Here is a 16,323-nt window from a genome sequence, read left to right on the forward strand (position 1 = left end):
TTTCTGGTCCCTACTCTTATGATCTTGACTTCCTTGTTCATTTTACACAGCTCCTTCCTCTCAGAATGCTTCTCTGTGAGGAAGAGGCTGTGTGCCTGTGACCATGTAAGGATGCAGATGCTTTTGGGATTTTTTGCTAGCCTAGAAAAAATATTGGAACAGCAACTGCATCCTTGCTGGGGAACAATTTGCTCAGATGAGTGGGAGGGGGCAGAATAACTAGAAGTAAATTCCATTAGAGAAAAGAAGTCTTGTTCTGTAAAGGATACTATCATAAGTCTAGAAATATAAGCCACAATTGTCATAAATGTACATGAGTGTGAGGCAGGAAATGGAATATAAACAAGAAAAGTTTAAAAAAAATAGTGAAAAGGGAGGAGTATAGAATGTGTGCAAGACCATCCCAGGGGCATAATATCATGCACCAAGACCATAAATGAATAGGTTAAAAGTGCAAACATTGAGTTCTTCTTCTCCAATGGACCCTTGCAATATACTTTCACTACTACATGTGCAAAATCACAAAGTGAGCTTACTGCATCATGAGCCTTCTAGGCTTTTCAATGACAAATCGTGGAAGGGTAGAGTTGGTGGTTGGGAAAAATAAATGTTCTTATTGGTTCATTCATAGGCACTCCCTTGGTACCTCAACCCTAATAGGTTAATTTAGCTTTACAAGTAACAAAAAAAGCAGGGGGCATGGCCATGCGCCGATGGCATAAGTTGCACAAATCAAAGCTCCTGCCCAGTAATCCCCCATCTGGCACCATTCTGCTTCATTTCTTGAACCGGGGGGGGGGGGCATTTAACCCAAGTGGCGAGTCCCCCTAACTCCATTGCACACTTCAGTTGGCCATCGTTACCAAAGAAAGGCAGCGCAGGCGCTCCGGCAGCCCCCTGGGAGAGCTGCAAGTCATTGACTCCAAGATGGTGCTCAGTGCTCCCGGTAACCTCCTTCCAGGGTCTACCAGCAAGGAAGTGTTGCTGCCGACCCCAGACATGATTCTGCCCTCCTTCTGCTGAGCTGAGATCGAGCAAGGGAAGGTAGGACAATAGGCTTCCTGTCACAGAGATATGTGACCACCTCCCAGACAGGGCTTAGTGAATTGGGCTGGGGTGGGGCACTTGCCAATGACACAAGACTGTTTTGAAGAGCACATTTGATGCCCTCCTTGCATACTCCAGTTTGAGTCAGTTCAGGGAGCCCTTGGTTCCTGCTCTAGCATGAAACTGAAAAAAGGACATGGGAGTATCCTTCCCTCTGTCCAGCCCCTCCTCCGGGAGGGACACTTGAATCATCCCAACCCTTTCCCTAGAGTACTTAAGGGCTTACCTGTGGGTGGGTCTTTAGATTTGTCATGGGATAAGATTCAAACTCTAAACCAATTCAACTTCAACCATCTGGGCACCTTGGACTTCGCTGGACTTCACCTGGAACCGAGCCTGCACCAAGGAAGACTCCTTCTGCTCTGGTTTTGCTTGTTCTGCAAGTCTGCTTTATCCAGGTTCCTCTCCAGGCCTGTGGGCATAAAGATACCCAAAGAAATCTCCCTTGAGGTGAAGGAGAAACTCCCCTGCCTCTGCAGGCACCGCAACAAAGCTGGCCGGTCTGCTGCTCCTGACATCCCAAGGCCTCAGAAAGGCTCAGGAACACAGGTGGTGGTTCTGCAACACCCTCAAGGCCTGACCTGTCCTCTCAGCAAGTTTGAGGCCGGAATCCCTTGTCTGAACCGTGGGAAAAGAACCCCTGTGCACCACGTTAGCTTGCAGTTGCAAAGGCTTATTGACTCTGTCCTCCAGAGGTCTTTGGGCTAAAAGAAGCTCCAGCCTCCACCATCTCTTCCTGCAAAGATCTTCGTCCTCACCTCATCCTCTGCATCGTGGGCCTGCATCTTTGGTGAGCTGCTCGAGGTCCTCCTGACACTCCTGTGCCTTCGCCCTGTGGGTCCTCTTGAGGGTCTTCTTTGGCTTAAGTGGGCTCTTCTGCTTGCTTGGGCCTGCTCTGACCCTCTCCCATTTGGTGAGCCCTTTGGCCTTGCTGATCCCAACAATGCACCTCCTTTTTATGTCTACCACGTCTGTTGCTGTTGCCAAGGCTCGTTGGTGCTCCTGCCAGACACTGACCCCCTGGTTCTTGACTCCCGACGTGGGACAGCCCGTGAACAGCTCCTGATCTTCCACAGCATTACCAGCTCCTCACAGCTACAGCGCCAACACCACCGTCATCACTCGTGCATCTTCCGTCATCGGTGGTCATTGCTCTTCTGTGCCTGCTGGTCACCTCCGAGTGGCATAGACTCTCTCCCCTCTGCTTGCAGGTTCTTCTCTTCCTGAATCCATCATTGGATTCCACCGGACTCTTCCACCTTCTTCGCCAGTGGCATCTTTCCTGAAGACCTCCCTTGTGGTCTACGGCAGTTTCCCACCTCACTTCGTTCCTGTGCACTCGCCTTCCTTGGTGTTGGTATCTTGGTTTATCAAGGGCGGGGTGACTCTCTAACCTTCTGTCTTCCACTGGGTCTCCTCAGGGTCTACTGGGAAGGGCCGTCCTTCTTGAAAACTGCAACCGTGACTTTCTCATTGATGTGCATTGAGTACGTGGCTGTGTTTCCACTCTGTACACAACCTCCCTGGGGTTTCTGGGTACTTATCTCAGGTGGTTCCTTGTGACCCCAGCTTGTGTGAGTCTCCGGGTCCATGTCTCAACTTCGGTTGCAGTTTGCATTCCACTTCTTTAGTATATGGTTTGGTCTTCCCCTGGAGACCACTGTGTATTGGTGCTTACTTACCTGTTGACATTTGCAGTATTGTGTGTATTGTGTTGAGATATACCAATGTGTTAGTGAGTGTGCTTAATAAATATACCTATTTTTTATAACAACACTGTGTGCTTCTTTTTCGTTTAACCAACATCATATTATTAGTCATGTAAAAACAAGCTGCTTAACACTCCTTCTGGACTAAGCCTGAAGGCTGCTCTCCACAGCTACCAGTTAGAGATCTTTTTATGGATCTCATCCTATAATCTTACAATACTACCAAATACGTTTTCTGAAACAATCCCAATGACTTATTTATTCATGCTCAGAAGCTTAAATAGCCACCATCTCCTACTGAAATTGACTGCCGCCGAAAGGACAGTCTGCACATGCTCAGTACTGCTTCGCTAAACTACGCATGTATCTGACAGAAACACTGTCTCTCATGCACCATGCTGAAGCAACAAAAAAGCCTAATTTTCCCCTTCAAATCCAGGAGAAAAACTCCTGATCTTCACATACGGAAGGCATTGGTAAGTCACAATCTTAATAGATTTTCAAATGCCACTCATCTATTCCCGGGCCCAGCAGGGGCAGTTAACAATAGTGTATATTACCTCTGAGATAAAGCCAAGGTCAATGGAATTATGTAGCATGCGAGGACAAAATTATGCATCATGGTTATGTGGCAAGAAAAGGCATATTATGCAGCCTAATGCAGTACATTTTGTGATAGCATTACTATTTTCTTGTCATTTTTGCATTAGCTAACATTATCTGGGCAAACGATTCACATAATTAGTTCCAGTTTAACACCCAAACACTGCAATAAGCAACAGAAAGGTGACCAGTCTTCCACTTTGTGGCAACACGGGTAGGAATATAGCACTTTACAATGCGGATTTTACACCGCGATACAACGACCGCCTTGTTACAACGCAGCGCCAATACAACGCAAGTTGTTTCAACAACTTGAGATAGATGGCGCGCTGGACTTAGGAATAGTATGATTTACTATTCCAACTCCAGTGTGAGCAACAGTAGGGAAGGTGTTGGAACAGTAAATCATAATTTTCCTTAGTCTAGAGCGCCATCTAGCGCAAGTCGTTGTAATGACTTGCGTTGTAATGGAACTGCTGTGTATAATCTGCAATGTAAAGTTTGTTTCCCCACAGGGAGCTACATTTTTAGTAACTTTTGTCTTGTTTTAGCTAGAAACTTAGGGGCATATTAGCAAGAACCTCGTTAAAATTATCGCCGCTTTAGTGGCAGGAAACTGCCTCTAAAACAGCGATAATGGGCTTGCTAATATGCGTTGTAGAATTCCAATAGAAGCCCAGGTTAGATGTCCTGCACATCTAACCTGGGCTTCTACTGGATCTCTATAACGCATATTAGCAAGCCCATTATCGCTGTTTTAGCGGAAGTTTCCTACCACTAAAACGGCGTTAATTTTAACAAGGTTCTTGTTAATATGCCCCTAATTTTTTTGTTGTTGAAATCTGCAGATTATGCAGCAGATAATGAATTAAGTAGCAGTTGTCACAAATCCATAATTATGTGGAGAAGCCTGCAGCTGCAAAATCGCATAATTCCAGTGGCCCTGGATAAAGAGCAGTAGAGTCTCATCACTTCAAGTAAAAACGGGACATTTACCACAATGCTTTTAGTGATATATTGGCCTACCATAACTCCAGAATACTGGTCGTCATATCGATAGACATACCTTTTCAATCCCAGCAGGGGCAGTAGTTCTAGGGCTACTTAAATTTCAGTTCAATATGCCCAGGCCCAGCAATGATTTATTCTTCTTTACTTCCTATGCCTTAGTCTCTGTCAAAGACAGGAAAATCCAGGAGGGTGCTAGGGATCTCGCACTTTTAATAGATCCTGGTTAGGATTGGCGGACTGAATTTTCATACATATTTCCTGTGTTTTCCTTTCTCAGAGAGGTGGGACTCAACTCATAAGTAATGACTGGTATGAGGACAAGGAATATAGAGGTAATCTTATAGTAAGCCCTCAGGAACCTGGCATACTGTCAAATCCCTCAGGTTTCTAGAGCGGCTCTCACAGTCCGATCCTGATACTTCAGAGTGCTGGATCTCAGGTTTTGTGGTTGGTTGGTGTGATGTCTGATACCTAGAGTGATGTCAAAGATTGGTAGCCTGTTTCTAAAGTGATGCAAATAATTTGATACCATGTTCCTAAAATGATATCACAGCCTGGTGCCCATTCTTACAGTGTTGTTGAATTCCGTTAGGTTCTTGCCATGAAGCCAAAGTCTGATGTTATTTTTTAGTAGTGATGTGACAGTATGATACCAGGTTACTAGTGTAATGTCACAGTAAGAGCAGGGGCGGCATGGCTTGTTATTCCATCAGGCATTAACCACATGGGCTGGAGATGCTGGAGGCAGGTTTTGAAAGCCCGAGGCTGCGTCTACTGCCTCTGTCACTTTCCACAGCTCCCTGAGATTAATTGCAGTATTCACTGGAGACTTCAACAGAGAGAGTGAGAAAGGGTGGCAGAGGTCTGGAGAGAGAGACCTATCAGAGAGGGAGAAGAGAACGTGAGATGATGGATGGCTGGCTGGCTGGCTTGCTGGATGGATGGATGGATGGATGGATGGATGGGTGGACGGATGGATGGGTGGGAAGAGAGAGATAGAGTGAAGAGAGGAAGGGAGCTGGACTGGTTCGAGATTTTCTGCCATGGCTGCCCTTGGTTTTCTAGTCTGGCCCAGAGGATAAGTTCTGGTTCCTTTGCTAATGACACAGGCTCACATACATAGCTGCCAAGTTTCCCTGGTCCAGTGCATTCTTTGAATTCTGGGACTTCTAGTCCTGCTTTGTAATGGCATAAAGAAGAATACAGTTTCCAGAAATCAAAGAAAAAACCTGGGCTGTAGCAGCATATCATGCATGGACCTGAGAAACTTGACTGGGCTGTGTGTATAGCCCAAAATGTCATGCTACAGATTGCCATTCAATGTTTGGGGTGATGTCACAACCTGATGCTGAATTCTAGGAGTGATTTTGCAGCCTGACAGGTTATAGGACTGAACTTTCAGTTAAAACTCAGTTTTTTAGAGAATTGCCACAGTGTGACGTCCATTTCCGTGAGTGATGCCATAGTCTAACATCAGTCTTTGACGTCACTTTCAGCCATAACTTGCCTGTAGGGAAGGAACGGTGTAACATCACTAAAATAAAATAATACACGTACTTTGTTGTTGGTTTTGCTTTTCACACATTGCTATGCCACTGCTTTGTTGGATAATTGTGCTTTGAAATGCACCAACGTACCAAAACTTGCATAATAGCAGTGCTTAATTTGAGCCGGTGGCTGCAGGTGGAGCCCACGTCATGCCTTTTGTGGGACCTGCACTTATTTTTCCTCAACAAGCTTAAATCTAGACCAAGAGGTACAAAAACAAAAAAGGTAGAACGCAGGAGGAAGAGAAAGACAGAAACACAGTAACAAAGGGAGAAAGTAATGATGAAAAATCGATCAATCAGTAAATCAATCAGTATTTGATAAGCGTGACTGCTCACATGCTAGAACTTGAAAGAGTGAGATAAAGGGGCAGGTAGTGTCTGGTGGTGGATTAAAGAGGAATGAGGTGGAATCAAGGCTACGCTGCCTTGGTATTTGGCACCCTGACCTTTGATAGCACTCACCACACACTTTGGGCACCAACATTGATTCCTTTACAAATTAAGCACTGCATATTAGGACTAATGATTTTATTACAAGTCTGGGTGGTTCACGGCCCATTAGACTCGTGGGAGTGCTGTGATGGCAGTCTTCTGACCACTCCATTACAACTATGGTAAAGTTTATTATGCATAGTTAATTAAAAACAGTGCAAAACGTTTTACAAAAGAGTCATAAAATATCATAAAAAATGTGTTTGTTATAATTATTTTAAAAATAAGCATACAGTAGAAAAACCCAGTATAGTTGTCCTGAGCATTTTTTCTGAGGCCGGGGGAGCGTGTTCCCTTGCGTCCTGAAGTCCACCTATTTATTAGCTGTATCGATGATCGCCGATTTTGGAAGTTTTGACAGTCTTTGCTCTATCATCGCAAGGAACTCGACATATCGGCAATTCAGTTTAGTGTTTGCAGGATTCAAGCAGGCGAGCACCGCTTGCCTTCTAGTGCTAATCCCTAACCGCTTGAACTGGTCCTTTAAGAGCTGTTGGCGGGCTTGCCGAAGCTCTTCGCAGAGACAGGTCATGTGGAGGATGTCGCCCTTCTCTAGGTTGCAGAGCTGACAGGCTTCATAGCCGTTACTCCTGAGCCATGGTGGAAGATGCTCTTTGCTGGGCAAAATCCCTAGTCTGTGCTTCAAGAACCTCAATTGTGTTGCTTTTGGATATCCCTGACTAAAATATGATTGTGGTGTCAGGGATTTGTACGAATTGAGTGTCATCCATGCGTAATTTCTTTTTGCAAAGACTGCCTTGTCCTCTAGTAAGGAAAGAGATTTGACGTTTTTCCAGACTAGTTTTTTAAACGGGTTATGCCCGAGTTGCATGTCCCAGATCGCAGATAGTTTTGTGGCCCCCAATGCTGCCTGCAGGTAAGTTCTTGCCTGAGATACGTCCCTGCTTTGTACATCTTGCCATAACAACGAATTTAGTGCGTCAGTAGTGGCAGAGCGGAGTTTGTGGCAGCAAATGATGTAGGCTTCCTGTCCAGCAAGTTCTTGTTTTTGCAAGCCAAACTCCAACCTTATTTGTGCGGGCGAGGTGTAGGGCGGGAGCGAGAACATTGTTCTGTAGACTTTTACCTGGATAGTATCCAGGGTCTTAGAATCTCTTCCTCGTAGTGCCTCGCTGCCGTAGGAGATCGAGGGGAGTAGCTTAGCCTGAATAACTTTCAAGTAAGGGGTCAAAGTTGGCCCCATCAGTTGATTGGCTACATTTTTCAGCGTAACGGCGATCAGAGCCCCTCTCCTTCTTGTTTCTGCTTCAGCTGTACAGATGTACCTTCTCTGTCAAAAGTGACTCCCAGGTATTTGTACTCACATGCTGGCTCAATTTTTTGGCTGCCCAGGGTCCAGAGCTACTGTTGTTTATAGTTGATGTTAATTGACATGGTGCGTGTCTTGCTAAGGTTTATTTTTAGGTTGTTTTTCGTTGCGTAACTGTGCATTTGGATCAGAAGCTGCTGAAGGCCGATGTAGGTGTGACTGAGTAATACGACGTCGTCAGCGTACAAAAGGCTGCTCAGAGTTTTCCCTCCCATCCTCGGGGAGTGGGAGTTACATGTATTGAGTACGCTTGGTAGATCCGCCATGAACAGATTAAACAATATTGGGGCAAGCACGCACCCTTGCTTGAGACCTTTGGTGGTGCGAACTTTGGATGACAAATGGGTGCCGCTTCCTAGCTTCACCTGCACCCAGGTATCAGAATGGAGAAGCTTCAGCATGTTTAGAATCGGCTGCGATATGCCCCATTGTGCTAGTTATCCCCAAAGTCTGCCTCTCTCGATGTTTTCAAATGTTGCACTGAAATTGATGTAGCACAGGTGCAGCTGCAGTTTTTTGGTTTTTGCTGCATCAATAATTAGTGAGATAGCCAGAATGTTGGTTGCTGTTCCCGTATTTTTCCGGAAGCCGGTTTGGTTCAGTGGTATGATCTGGTTTGATTCCGCCCATAGCACAATCTCCTCTAAGATGGTTCCCACGAAATACTTCGCCTCATTGTCCAGGAGGGCTACTAGGCGATAGTTGTTAGGGTCCGTTTTGTCACCTTTTTTGTACATGGGGACGATCGTCGACCACCTCCAAGATTCTGGGATTCTATTTAGGAGTCTGATTTCCGTGAATAACGGTTGCATGATGGTCGCCCATTCTGTGCTTTTTCCTTAAACAGGGCTGGAGGGATGCCGTTCGGTCCTGGAGCTCCTTCTTTCCTGCCCTTACAAATCTGCTTTGTTATTGAGGCTGTCTGCAGAGAAGCTGATATGTCCAAGTTGTTTTTGGGTAGGCCTTGCACTCTCTGAGTCAGTAGCACCGGCATAAACGTTGTGGAGTCTGGCTCTGTGTTGGTGCTTCTTTGTGCTCCTGCGTGTTCCGGAGGGTCGTTAAAGTGGCTGGAGAGATAGTTGATCCATGACTCTTCCACAATGTGAGATCCTAGGTCTTTGTCTTGTATACGCAGGATCCTGTTCACTGATTGCCAGAAGCGGGCACTATTATTGCTTTTGGTATCATATAGTAGTTTTGCCCCGGCCTCATTTTCAGCGTCTTTTATTATATTCCACTTTGTGCGATTGAGCTCAGCCCTTTGATTTTTCAGCGCAGCTCGTAGGTAGACGTTTTTGGGGGCTGATCTTAGCTTCCGTAAGATCAGGTTTACTGATCTTTTTTGTATCCTTAATTGTGCTCTCGGTCCTCTCTTTGAGTTGGTTTTACTGCTCTCTTTATAGAAATTACTTTTTGGGGCGTTGTTAGTTGTCAGTTCTTTTAGCAGTGATCCTGTGTATTGCTCCCAATGAGAGATATGCCCGGCTGCATTTGGTTTTTGTATATTGTAAGGCTAAGGATGGCAAACTCTATGCAGTGTTTGTTGCTCTAAGCACTGCATTTGATTGTGTTATCCACAGCCGATTATGGCAGATTTTAAAGGATTTGAAGGTGGATGAGGTGTTAATTTCCTTCCTAAGGCAACTCTATGCTGGAGCCAGGGCGAAAGTGAGATACGGCACCAACGGTGAATGCACCAAGTCGTTTAATGTAATGCGGGGAGTAAGGCAAGGATGTGTACTCACCCCTTTTCTTTTTAATTTATACACTAACGACCTGGAAAAAGAATTGGTGGCTGAAGTTCGTGATTCCCCGCAGGTTAATCACAAACAAATTGTGTCTCTCTTGTATGCGGATGATGCCGTGATTATGGCACGCACACAAAGAGGCTTACAAACGGCATTAGACACATATTGTGTGGGGACAATACTTCCGCCCTACTATTTTTTTAATCTCCCACTTGCCTGCTCTAAAATGTTGGCGTGTGTGCACTTAGGGGCATATTTACGAGCCCCTTTGTGTTGCTCTTGCACCACACAACGTATTGCAAGACCAACGCAACACAAAAAAATAATTTATGAAGCCCCACGAGATCACTTTATGTGGCCCTGCATGGCTTCGTAAATCTCAGTTTAATGTAACAGTGTAAATCGCTGCATTGCAAATTTTGCGCCAGGGAGGCGTTTCCATGGGTGTCGCGTGGGTATTCCCATGCAACATCTATGGATTTTGACACAATCTCAGATTTACAAGAACAGGTCAACCTGAGAATGTGCTAAAAAGGTACGCCTTCCCAGGAGAGGCTTAAGTCAGAGAAATATGTTTATTTCTCCTTGTTTTTTCCTCTTCCTATACGTTGCTGCTTTCTGCAGCACACATAGTAAAAGAAAAAAAACTGTCAGGATTCGTTTTGTGCAGGAAAGTGTTCCCTCCTTCACAAAAACAATCCTGCAGGCAACGCAGGCACCCGTGCACCACAGTGCAAAGGTGCCTGCATTGGCGCTAGGCGGCCCATCATGCGCTAGAGCAGGGGAAAGGATGGGAATGCACCATATTGCTTTAAATACAGCCCTTTCCCTGTAACCTAGCGCCAAGACACCCTTTGGTATACGAGCGCTCTACAAATCTCTTAACATAACGTTTTGTCTAAGTTCTTTTATAGCTCTTTTGCAGTACTCATCCCAATGCAGGATGTCAGAGCGCCTTAAAACAGACGTCCACATTATACAGTGACAATATATTATATGTCTGTAAATCAATGTACAGGATGTGTTACATAAGACAAGACAGTGAAGGTTATAAGGTGGAGGAGCCACATGTTCTTCAAAGGTCACTGTGGTATAGTATAAGGAATACAATTTATGATCTGCGAGTAACAAAAGGATTTCTGTGTTAAAAGTAGTAACCCACTTACTCATTTACATAAAATAAAATCTGTTATCTGTGTGTTACATAATGTGCATTGCAAGAGACATATTAACCTTCTATGCTACTTTGATTCAAAACTAGGACTAAACAAAACACAGATCTCTGTAGCAAATATGTTATCCTCCATAGTTATATTACCATTATTATGATTCCATGAGATTTACCTGGCACAGAAAGATCTCTGCAGCAGGTGCCTCAACCCCATAAGATATTTTAAAATACAGACTTTGCAACCAATTAAGCATAACCGATTTACTGTCACATTTCTCCTTCTTGTCAATTTCTTTGCGGCAGGGTTTTAAAAAATACAAGTAGAAGTTGAAGCCCAGATTTTGCATCTGGGTTGCGCAATTTTTGGGCACCACCCCAAAGAATAATCTAATTTGTTAAATATTGTAATGTGCTAAAATGTACTCGTGATAGACCTGATAAACATATATTAGGCCTTAAGATCTGATGTCACTTCCTGGGAGGCCATGGGTTGTGATGCCACTTCCTGTGATGCTCGTGCAATGTCACAAACGTGATGTCACGCACTGTGATGTCATGCACCATCAAGTTCCTTGTATGCTGCCTAAATTGGCAAGTCCTCCCGCTTCTTTTTTTAGGACTTTTGCCCTGCCCATAAATATGTGCCTTAGTACCTCTAACAATCCAAACTCGTCTCCCTTCCCCCTGCTTCTTAATTCCGCACATGCCCTGCTTGTCATATTATGTATATTAACTGCATATCCCAGTGTGATTGCGGGCAATCTGTAGGTCACACCCCAAATCTTTCTGCTCAAGGTATATATATATGCCCCTGACAGCTACCCTTCAGCGTACGCCCTCTCAGCACAATAAGCTTTCCTTGCATCTCCTTGTGAAACTGTGCGTTGCCGTATTTACATGACCACGCCTCTTTTATTTTTGGTAAACACGCCTCATTTTTTCCTTTAAGCATGCTCAGAAGCAGTATAAATCTCTTTAGGCCGAGAATTTCTCTCTGGCAGGCCACCCGCTCCGACGGTGCCAGTTCTGGGCGTTTCGGGGGTTGGGTTGGCAGCGGGACCAAACTTTTGTCACGCGTTTCGGGCGAAGGAGTACGGGGCTAGCCAATGGCAGCCTGGGACCCGGGAGGTGTGTGCAACAGCGACAACTCGCCGCCGTCATTTGGCAAGGCATCACTTCCGGTACCTGTCAGCTGGTGGGTGCACGGAGCGGAGACAAACAAGGACGCGCGGGTCGGCCAGCCTTTAGCTAGCTGAGAGCCCCTTGCGGACCCAATGGGAGCCCCGCCGGGGGACGACTGACAGCCCCGACCCCGCTCTGAGGTAAACACGGCTGCGCGCGAAGGCTTCTTTATAATTGAATTGTAATGATACTGATATAGCGCCTGCTGCCCCTTTCGCCGAAGCACATTCTGGCAGGTAGCATGGTACTGCGTAACCCAAAGTTAGTGGTCATGCAAATTCTGTGCTCCCCCCGCCCCTCAAGCAGGATAGGAGCATGGCACTTGGGGGGGGGGGGCACTGCTTTGGTTCTACTCCCCGAACAGGAGGCCAGTGGTAGTCATTGCCGGGAAAGTTACTTGAAACGTGGATTTGCCCTCTGTTGTGGGTCATGTGCGAAGTCCTGGCTCTGACATATTTTATACATACATTCATCCCGCCTTGGCAGAGTTGCAGTACGAAGCAACAGCTGGATGACGGTCGAGGCAGTCCGTGCATTCGCGCCTCACAATCAGAATGCAGGCAGTTCTTGTATGGATTGTGAGAAGTTATTTGTAGAGGTTTCTTTGGTAGGGGGCCCCGATGAGTGCTGCTGTTTGTCTTGTAATTTACTGACACTGGTGTGTGCGTGACCATTCTTATGTGACTGGTGAATCTTCCTTTGCAACAGCAAGAAAAACGTGTTTTAGGTTCCCGTTTCACAACTCCCCGTGACCTGACCTGCGGACTCTGGCAGAAATGTTTACATTCTCTCGATTGCTTGCAGCGGCCAGCATTGCTGTCTGCCTACTGACTTGTCTCAGGATATCCCCTTCCCCCACTCTAACCACTAGACGCACATACCCTCCCCCACAATATGGTGTGGCTGGCAGGCGTTTTACGTTTACAACTGACCAACGGAAGCCTGCCTGCGCCTTGCACCAGAAATGTTGCTCGACCTGCCCTGTTTCCCTTCATGGGTTGATCCACTTCAGAAAAAAGTATATTTACCAGTCAGAAAACCTAGTTGGTTTTTTTCGTGTGTTCCGGCACCGATGAAATAATGTCTGGTTAATTTGCTTTTCTGTAACTGATGAGAAACATTGTCTGTTCAGCAAGACATTTACTAAACATGCAAACATATGGGCGCACCCCGCATGTAGTACATTTTGCAGAATATGGTGTTGGTTCTGGGTTACACTTATTGTAAATGTCAGAGAGCCCCGTTACCGTTCTAGAAAGCCAAAACAAGAATTGCATACAATTTCGGAGGTTATTCCACGTTTCAGAAAGAGTCTTCAATCGTCCATGCCATAAACTGTAGTGAGTAAATAGCTTCATGACCAAGGAAGTCAATATTTTCCAAGTGTAAAATATTAAAAATATGAACGATACAAACGAATAAATTGATTTTTTTCATTTCCTGACTCGGATTTTTGTTTTTGTAACATGGTGCACTTTTACGCACAAAAAAAGCCTAAATCAACGCCTGCATGCTCGTTTTGACATAGGAGTGACTATTAATGCTGGAAATAGATACTATTTTTTTTTTTTTAGTATGAAGGAGTTCGGTCCTTAAAGTGGGAAGGCTGGACCTGAAATCACAATTTTACACGAAAGAAATGCCACCCACTGTTTATTTGAACCAGCTTTTAGTTATAAGCCACACATCTACTTGAGTTAGAAGTGTTTGGTATATTTATTTGTACCTTATATTCATCATATGGTCAAAATGTTCAAAAAATTAACATGTCAGACAAAAAACACTACAAATATAACACATACATATATCAATATGAACACAGTTTTACAAATGAAACAATGAGACAAATCAACAAGTCAACATGTGCATGTACTATACACAACCAAGCGTTCACATCTAAGTGCAGACTATTGGAAATTACAATAACCAGTAATGAAAAACTTGTAATTGGGACAATAATGGACAAAATCACACATGAAAGGGGATATCACGACAATTGAATTATAATATTCTTTACAAAACAATAGTTCCTGGTCGTGTTAATTTATTTTTTGTAAATGGGTATGATTTCTATCCCCTTCCTTGCCGACGCGTTTCGAACTTCATACATGAATTACGAGTTCTCTTCAGGGCCTTGTCAATACTATCTTCAAAGCCTTGCCATTGCTATCTGCCTGTGTGTAGAGTAAAAAGATTCTGTCAATGTCGAATAGTGTGCCTCATCTCTTAAGATCTCTCGCATTTTTAACAAAAAGTACCTGAGTATTAGCCAGATTTTTCTCAATATCTTGTTCTGAGTGAAGGCGTATTTCAGTCTAAAAGAAATTAAAAGCCAAAGTCACGTTTTAGAGTCAAAAACTTCAGGAATGGCCCTACAATCACATCGGCCAGGGACATCGCGCGACATACCTTTGGTTTTGTTTTGGGTGCGGAGGGGCGTCTCCCTATGGCACGGTGAGGCTTCAATTACCTAAAGGAGGGGGGAGGAGGGATTCAATACCTGCATATTTGCACATTTTACGTTTCTGTCATGAGCCGAGAAATCGAATTAAACAGGCTGAGCAGTTAGCGTTACCTCAAAGGGTGCCCCGCGGGCTTCGGGAGAGGCGCACTTTCTGCCAAGCGGTTTGAAGGTCCACGTTAGTCAGGAATATCGCGTGCTCGCGTTCAGTCTCCCTCCGATCTCAAGCGCTGCTAAAAGAGAGATCGGTTCCCAATTTAGATACTATATTGGGCAGTCTATTTATCATGCGGTCAGGTTGCCAAGCAACTAAATACGGTCACATGACCGGAGGTGTTATGGGAATTGTAGTGCTGAGTGCGCGCAGACCCATTGTGTGGCTCACAGATTTCAGGGGTTACAGTTATCACTTACACATCCTCCTCATGTGCCCTTCTGTCGCGTGAGAGATCAGGGGCCCCATGGAGTCCCAAACAACCTTTAATTTATAATCTAGACACCTCGGACAGAGCGTTCAATCCAGTTTGTGCGCTATTAAATTTGAGAATCAAATAAGCCTCTTTTCTTAACAGGGTTTCCTCAATATCAATCGGACCCTTATTCCCTGATGGCACTACTGTGCACAGTACGGTCCACTTGAAGTCCATGTCGCTATGGTCTGAATCCAGAAAGTGTTGCACCATGGGGGCACTCTCCACTCTCTTTTTGATACGTGACCTGTGTTGAGTGATGCGACTGTTGACCTGTTGTGTCGTCTTGCCTATATACAGTTTTTGACAGGCACAGATGATTGCATATATCACATTTCGGGTCTTGCAGTTAGAAAATCCATTATTGCGGCATTTGATTCCTCTATGTTCAAATTCCGACCCTTCAATTGTGGATGCACATGATATACAGTTTCCACATCTGTGATGCCCTGTTATTGGCTTAAGGCCCCATATTGAGATCAAATCACTTTTGGGCTTAGCAGTAAATACATCAGCCCTGATTACGCTTTGGCCAATGCTCTTACTCTTCTTGTAGGCAAACAACGGTCGCGGGAATGAGCATTCAAGTTCCTCTAATAGGTGCCAGTTCTTGAGTACCATTTGCCTTACTTGATGTGTGTCAGGCCCAAAAGTAGACACACATACTAGTCGGTCCATTTCTGGTTTTTGTTTTCGCTCAAGTAAACACTCCCTCGGAGTGTAGTGTGCCCTCTTTTTGGAATTACTGAGCAGTTTCTTGGGATACCCTCTGTTTTGCATTTCTTCACAAAACCTGGTCGCATGTTTGTCATATTCAGCCACTTCCGAACAGTTTCTTCGAATACGAAGAAGTTGCCCGTAGGGCAGATTGTCCCTCAGGCTTCTGGGGTGAGCGCTTCGATGATGAAGGATGGTATTTTTGTCCGTTTTTTTGCGGAAAAGAGTGGTATTCAAGTGTCCGTCTGTGCATGTTATTTCTAAGTCTAGAAATGTCATTTTTTGGTTGCTGGACTCCAGTGAAAATTTGATATCGCGGTGTCTATCATTGATCCAAGAGTGGAAAGCGGTCAACTCCGCCTGGCTCCCCTGCCACAGGAGCCAGACGTCGTCGATGTATCTCCACCATTGTTTTATTTGTTTCTTGTAGGGATTGTCGGAGTAGATAAATCTGTTCTCGTACTCCGCCATGTAAAGTATGGCCATCTCCGGCGCATAAGGACAGCCCATGGCCGTACCTTTGACCTGCATATAGAATTGGTCATTAAACCTAAAGTAGTTCTTTTTGAGTGTGATCTCTGCCAATTTGAGGATAAACGAGGTAGGGACCTGGTGTGGCCTATCCCTCTTCTCGAGATATAATTCCAACACTTCCAAAGCCTCATCTTGAGGGATTTGGGTGTACAAGGACGTAACGTCCATTGTCACCATTAGTTCTGTAAGTGGATCGAATTGCGTTCCCTCAATTTTCACCAGGAAGTCAGTGGTGTCC

General features: G+C 45.0%; 1 protein-coding gene across 2 annotated transcripts in view; it reads left to right on the forward strand.

Annotated features, from left to right (window-relative positions):
- Positions 1-11,671: 11,671 nt before the first annotated feature.
- PPARA (peroxisome proliferator activated receptor alpha) overlaps positions 11,672-16,323 on the forward strand; it is a 300,306-nt gene continuing 295,654 nt past the window's right edge. Inside the window, exon 1 of one of the 2 annotated variants that reach the window (XM_086952755.1) lies at positions 11,672-12,043. The gene's annotated coding sequence lies outside the window, so the exon portion shown is untranslated. The remainder of the gene's footprint in view (positions 12,044-16,323) is intronic. The other variant, XM_086952758.1, reaches the window with a different exon arrangement.

The sequence above is a fragment of the Lissotriton vulgaris genome, chromosome 1_2 (genome assembly GCF_964263255.1).
Source record: "Lissotriton vulgaris chromosome 1_2, aLisVul1.2, whole genome shotgun sequence".
Taxonomy (NCBI): Eukaryota; Metazoa; Chordata; class Amphibia; order Caudata; family Salamandridae; genus Lissotriton; species Lissotriton vulgaris.